Below are 7,559 nucleotides of genomic sequence, written 5' to 3' on the forward strand. Positions count from 1 at the left end.
GAAAATTCTGATAAAGCTTTATGTTGACACTTCATCCCCACTGAAAACAGAGCTCCATCAATGGGGTCAGGAGCAAGTATTTTGGCTTAAGCAGCTTTCTTTTTTATTCATTAGACACAAGATTGTTGACTCTGATGAAATGCTGAAAATGAACCAATAAATATCATTTAGAGAAAAATGTGTCACCGTGCCAAGAAAGTGCTCATGGAACTTCAAGGAAGAGAAGTGCTCTTAGTGAAATCTAGAGCTTTTTTTTTTTTTTTTTTTTTTTTCTCAGTTCACGTCAGACTGATTATGTGCCAGAGCGTAACAAGGTTTAGTGGGAGGCACACATCACACAAGAGCGTGAACACCCAATCATCATGCTTATGAACCAATAAAAGGATCTAGAGCTGTTTTAATTGTGTATTCTGACATGGTCAAAACAATTTATTGTTTAAATTTATGAAAATGTAAATGCATCATGGTGCTGGGTTACCAGAATTGGGGCTATAAAATTGAAAAGCATGGAGATTAAATTAAACTTTATCAATCCAGATATTGAGAGTGGTGGTACAATGGGTCAGTGGACAAATCACTTGCTGCACATGTATGAGAACTGGAGGATAGATCCCCAGGACCCACATAAATGGTGGGTACATATGGCCACTCACCTTTAATCCTAGTACTCAGGAGGTGGAAAAAGATACCCAGGACAAGCTGGCTAGCTAAACTACAACATTAAAAAGTCCTGGGTTCAAGTGAGAGGTCCTTTCCCAGTAACTAATGTGGAGAACGATGTAAGAACACAAGTGAACTCAATTTATGGCCTCCATATGTATGTGAACACATGTACATGCACACCTAAATACATGTACATTTGTACCCACACACATGTGAATACACATACACATGCAAAAAATTATATTGGGAAAGGATTCATTGTACACAAATGGCTGCAAAGTCAGGGCCTGATGTGAATCTTCCATGTTTCAGACACATCTTCATCCCAACCTTTCTACATTTATTTCTTAGAGTAATATTTGCTGTTATTAGGACACCACAGAGAAAATATACAAAATCTTTCAGGAGCCCAAACAACTTTCCTTATTTTAATATTCTGTCCATTAATATGCTAGTTTTAATTTCTAAGGAAAATACAGAAAATCAGAACACAGTGTTACCAATAATAGGTGTATTCTAGATGTTTCTCTCTTTTTTATTTTGAAAGATAGAGAAAGAGGGAGAGGGAAGGAGGGGAAGGGAAAGAGAGAGAAAGAGAGAGAGAGAATGAGTGCTCCAGGATCTGAAGCCACTGTGAATGAACTCCAGACTTTTGTGCCCCCTTGTGGGAACTTGCATCAGTGCATGAGACCTGGAGATTTGAACATGAGTTCTTGCAGGTAAGCACCTTAACAGCCAAGCCACCTCTCCAGCCTGTCAATTATCTGTTTTTACTACACCGTGAAGATTTTAATTAAAATAAATTGCTAGTCTTGAACTCAGACACCTTCTGATGTAATATAAATTCAGAGTAAAATAATTTGAATTCATTTTCCTACAAATCATTGCTCAATGAAGACAAGGTTTTTGTGAAAAGAAAATTACAATGCTAAAGGTCACACTTAAAAAGGAAGTGTGACAAGGTGATAGAAATTAAATGGAACAAAACATACTGTAAATATTGTACACTAATATTTTGATGTCATAGCACTTACAATATCACTCATAAAACTGTTTTATAAAAAGCCTTTAATGTTTAAAAGTGACTTAAGGATTTCAGAAAAAAATGAAAGGAATACCCATAGTAGAGGATATTGCCTTTGATTTTTTACTAGAGTTGGCATCATGCATGTGCCTCTCCTGGATTCTCCATATCATCCAAGTGCATGATGTCTAGTGTTATGGGATCTGGGGCAGTAGGATCCCCCAGGGACACATAAGAATTGTCTCTCATACCAGTATTATTTTCTGTAATAAAGATACATAAGCATGTACTAAAGATCTCATCAAAGCATAGCAGGTAGAGAGACGATGGAGAGACCAAGGCTTCAGGTCTCACAAAGGCCACAATAGCATCTCCTGAGCTCTTCAATCAGTTGAGGATGAAAGGGGAAGATTTCTCACTGGGGAAAAATCCTCATTTTCTTTCTTTTTGGAAAGGACTGCTTTGAAGATACATTTCATGTGAAATAAAATGATGCTTTAGTGAAGCAGAGACCCAATGCCACCCCTTCATTCTGCACAAGGCATGGATGGGACCAGCAAGGAAGTAATACTCTGGTTGGCAGATGTCCTGGAAAGAGATTAGTGGTTACAACTCATTTTTTCTGGGTTCTCACAGAGACCTGCATAAGTCCAGGGTTGACAGAAATCAGAGGTCATGTTAATGACACTTGAGTCCAATAACAAAAGAATCAGTGTAGATTCCCACTCTCACACTAGCTTTAGCGTGCAACTTATCTTGACACCAGATTCAAGGCTTATATCCGCTAAAAGAGTAACTGTCTTAATTTCCTTAGATCCTGTACTCTCATAAATTAATTGGGAGCACATTTAAGTAGGGAAATTAGGTAAAATGCATAGAAAATACTTAGCTAATGGGAGTTAGTACAAGAGTTGTCCTTCAGGAGCAAATGCATATGAAGTCAACTGGTGGCTATTATACATAAACACCTGCTGTGTATACTTCCCACCATACTGCCACTGCACAACTTCCAACTGTACTTGCCCTAATGGAAATCTAGCAAGGATGATGGACTGTCCTCAGTCAATACCTGGCAATAAACCATGATGGTACCTTTAGGGGGGTTGTCAACTTTAAGGTTATAACTTGCAGTATACACACTTGCTTTCACCTAACAAACACTTAAGAGGATCTTCCATGAATCAGAAATGATTCATTTTTCCCCTTCTGAGGGAAAGATTAAAGGTTTATTCATAGGGATGTCTGCTAGTAAACAAGCAGGATGGTTTGTTTCTGCCTCTGAATACCTCAGATGCAATTGCAGAAGAGAGCAGAGGATTTCTATGGGCACCATGTTTTCACCATGCTCTGCACTGCATGTATTTATTAATGCCACCTGAAGCAAAAAGGACCCCATGAATCATTTCTTAACAGAGCCTTGGAAATGTAATTGAAGTTTTCTCTCATGTACATCTTTGATGGCTACATGTCAGCATCCCATATCTTCTAAAGGACTGGTCTGCTTGTTAATGTCCATCCTGCAAACTCCCATAGCTGTTGAGGGGCCAGAATTTATTATTTTTGTGCTACTTTCATTTATCATGTGGAGATGAATGTGTAATCTGCAAAATACTAGAGTTTCCACATTGCAAAACGTATATTTAAATTTACTTACTCATATGTTTTTGCTCCAACTTACTGAATATTTTCCAAAGCAGAAATATATTCAAGTTTAACATTTCACAGTTTTATCCATGTGACACCAAACAGTACCTCAAAATTAACTACTATCTAAGCTAAAGCCCACATCTTTTATGAAACCTAAAGCAAACCTTAAATGATTCCAGATTGTCATTGATGCCTTGTGAGTCAACTCTGCATGTGGGGGACACTGCCAAACCAGAGATACCCCAAGATCTGAAGCTCTGACATAATTGAAGGGCAGAAGGCACAATGACATTTTTAGTTACATCAGAAATGAAATGTATGAGAGGATCATGATCAGATCCCAGATGGAAACAGACATCTGACTCACAATCTGAAACAGCTGGCCCAGACACCAACAGTGTCCAAAGTGAGCAGCCTAGGATTGTAATGTCCTCCTGTTGGAGTGTGCCTTTATTCAATATAAACTGACCTTCCTTATCTTTCCTAACTAATGTTGAAGTCTGCCTTGTCAGATATTAGGATAGCAACCCCTGCTTGTTTTCTAGGCCCATTATTTCAACCTTTCACCCAAGACAGTGTCCATTCATTGTGGAAAGGTGAGTTTTTTGGAGGCAAGAAATTAAAGGCTCCTGCTTTGTAACCCATCCTGCAAACCTTTGTCTTTTGGTTGGGACATTGAGGCCATTGATATTAAGAGATGTTATTGAAAGATGTGCATTTATTTTTTGCCTTTTTTTTTTCAAGGTAGAGTTTCACTCTAGCTCAGGATGACCTGGAATTCATTAGTCTCAGGATGGTCTTCAACTCACGGTGATCCTCCTACCTCTACCTCTTGAGTGCTGGGATTAAATGCCTGCGCCACCATGCCTTGCTTTAATTTTTTTTTTTTTGTAGTTCTTCAGGTTTTACCTTTGTTCTCTTGTGTTAACTAGTATTTGAGTATTGTTTCTTTTTTTCAGGTTCCTTATATGTGTGCCTTTCTTTCTCTTCAGCATGGAGGATACTTTCAATTATTTTCTGTACAGCTGATTTTGTCTTCAAATATTCCCTTAGCCTGCTTTTGTTGTGGAATGACCTATTTGAATGGATAGCTTTGCAGGATAAAGTGACCTTGGTTGACAGTTGTTATCTTTCAGAACTTGGAATACATCACTTCAAGCCCTACTGGCTTTTAAAGTTTGTATTGAGTCATCTGCTGTGATCCTGATGGGCTTGCCTTTGAAGGCAACTTGATTTTTCTCTAACTGCTTTCAATATTTTTTTCTTTGGATTCTACATTTGATAGTTTAATTATAATATGCAAGGAGAGGTTCTTTACAGGTTTTGTCTGGTTGGTGTTCTAAAGGCTTCCTGTATCTGCATTGGCACCTCTTTCCCAATTTGGGGGAAGTTGATTTTGTTGCAAATGCCTACTATGCCTTTGCAGTGAAATTCTTCTCCTTCTACTATATCCTGAATTCTTATGTTTGATAATTTCACAGTGCCCAGAATATCTTGAAATTCCCATTCATACTTTCCTCTTAGTTTGTCTTTCACTTTGTTGGACTGTATTAGATCTGCCACATGATCTTCTGGTTTAGATATTCTTTCCCTTCCTTCATCCATTCTACTGGTGAGATTTTCTACAGAGATTTTTATTTCATTAACTGTATTCTTCATTGCTAGTAATTATGAGTGTTTTTTCTTTATTATTTCTATTTCCTTATTTATGTCTGGTACTGATCTCTTTATTTCATTAAATTGGTGTTCTGTATCTTCTTTGGTTCTTTTGATTTCCTCTTTCATTCCTTTGATTTCCTCTTTGGCTTCTTTGAGCATATTTATAATTGTTCATTTTAAACCTTCCTCGGGCATTTCCTCTAACATTCTCACTAGAGGTCATTTCTGATGCATTAATACTTTTTTGTGGATTTATATTGTCTAGATTTTTGGTGCTTCTGTTGTAATAATGTATATATTTTTGCATCTTGTGTTAATTTAATGCTTTGATTTTTAAGTTAGCTGCAGTATTATTAGATGTATCAATCAATCTGATGTTATAGGTGTGGCCCTCAAGACTCTCAGAGTATCTAAAAAGTGACCTTAGGTGTTGGATTTGCCTGCTATAAGAGTATTCAAGTAGGCTGAGTGGAACAAAATGCAGGCAGATTCTAAATTTTAACTAAACAATATACACTTTCAATGACAAACAGAAGAGAGTATTTATGCAAGAGTAGGTATTATTACAATCAGATCCTCTAACAAAATCACTGTCCCTTAGGGTGTGTGTTGCCCCACACTCTTAATCCTATTAATAAGGAGGTTAAGATTTCTGGCTTGTTGAGTGTTCCAGGTCAGCTTGTGACCAAGTGAGACTCCTCCCTAGTGTACAACAGAAGAGGAAACAAAGCCACTACAAATCAAGAAGCAACAAATAACAAGACCAAAATATAGCTTATTTAAGAATGGCAAATCTGACCATCCATCAGATTTAACATATAATTTATCCTGATATGGAAGGTGCAATGAGCACTTCCAGATCAGGCCTATATACCAGGCTTATTTGGTGAGTACTGACCTGGTGTAGTCCCAGTTACCTTTTGGGATTATTCTGGTCTCAGTTATGCTGTGCTCCTTCTTGGTTCCCTCTTTGGTGCACTGTGGCATCAAGTAGACTGGCTGGGTTGTTGGATCACCAGTGCTAGGTGATGTGATCTCCATTCCCCTTGTCTCTGGTGCTTGCTGATGCCGCCACTGGCAGTGGGGGAGGGGAGGCTGTGGATGGTGGCTGTAGTTCTCCTGCTGGTCCACATGATCCTCTACCTCATGATCTGCTCTTCCCTTGTTTGCTTTGGTTCTCCATGTTTCTTGAGTTTGCAAAGAGGTCTGGCATGAGTGGAAAATCCCTTCACCTGGCTTTTCCTGAAGCTCAAGCTGAGCCTTGAAACTGTGGCCCTGCACACCTGGTGCTACTGCTACTGGAACCACTTCTGCCTGCCTATGTGGGCTCTGTATGCTCTGGATCTCTCCTACATCTCTACTGCCCTTGGTAATTTCTTATACACTTCACTTTTTAGTAGAAGAATGTATTTTGCTGTGTTTATTTACTTATTTTTTGGCTTTTTCTCCCCTAGGCTGCTTTGGCGTGGTTCCTACACTGCCATTTTAACCAGAAGTCCTCCAAAGTGAGCAGCCTAGTAGGTCAGCCTCTGCTCTTGGAAAGTCAGAAGATTGTCTTCAGAAAACTCAAGATTTCAGACAATAACAAATAAAACAACTGGTCATAAATGGCCATGACTTCACAAGTAATTGAAAGCCCCAATTTTTGTTCTTTTGTGCAATTAAGACAAATGAGTGAGCCCGAGGTATGTCTCTCACAAATCCATAAAACGCCTTGGTCTAGCTAGTTCATCTGCAGCTTCCCATCAGGCCCTGGTAGAGCTATCCCTGTACCCAACCAGGAAGCTTTCTTTCTCCTCTGTCTCCCATTGACCCCAAGCTGAGAACAATGTTGAATGCTCTAGCTGTTAAAACAGAGAATCTATAGCTTTTGCCCTTCTCATTTGGTTGGCCATCTTTTCTTTGATGATTGATCCCCATTCTCTTCCCACATGCATTCTGATTCCGAGATCTGCCACTCAGTGTTGTGGAGGAGGCCCTCAGGGATTTCAACACAGTTTATTATCATTTCATTCAGCTACTTCGGATAGATGCTGAGAAGTCTTACAGGTGGTCTTAGCTGAATACATCTAATAATCCTAACAATAAGAACCAAGACATTTCCTACCATGTCTGTGGCATCTGTGTGAAGAAGTAGTGTACAGAGAATGGATGATAAAGGGATGGATTTAAGATGTTCTCAAAATGCAAAACTGTTCAACGAGGGGCCCACTGACAAATGTAACATCATTAACAGAGAGCGCTAGATATTTGAGTACTATGAATAGTTATAAAATGTTCTTTTATCCACAGTAGAGATAACAGGAGAATCACAGATGTGGGTATCTGTGGTAGGAAGCTGCTGATATGCTGTGTGATACTCTCTTTTAGACAATAGGGACCTGACCAATGTTGAGTGCCAAAACTTCTAGCTCTTAATCTATTAATATTAAAATATTTCGGGCTGGAGAGATGATTTAGTGATTAAGGTGCTTGTCTGTGAAGCCAAAGGAACCATGTTTGCCTCTCCAGGTCCCAAGTAAGCCAGAAGCATAAGGTGATGCAAGCACACAAAGTCACACATGCC

At 38.9% G+C, this 7,559-nt stretch overlaps 1 non-coding gene across 1 annotated transcript; it reads right to left on the reverse strand.

Moving 5' to 3' along the window:
- Positions 1 to 281: 281 nt before the first annotated feature.
- LOC123457487 lies at positions 282 to 386 on the reverse strand. The gene has a single exon (XR_006635022.1). It is a non-coding gene; the product is annotated as a small nucleolar RNA U13 (small nucleolar RNA).
- Between the last annotated feature and the right edge of the window lie 7,173 nt (positions 387 to 7,559).

Source organism: Jaculus jaculus, unplaced genomic scaffold (assembly GCF_020740685.1).
Source record: "Jaculus jaculus isolate mJacJac1 unplaced genomic scaffold, mJacJac1.mat.Y.cur mat_scaffold_76_1_280829_arrow_ctg1, whole genome shotgun sequence".
Lineage (NCBI taxonomy): Eukaryota > Metazoa > Chordata > Mammalia > Rodentia > Dipodidae > Jaculus > Jaculus jaculus.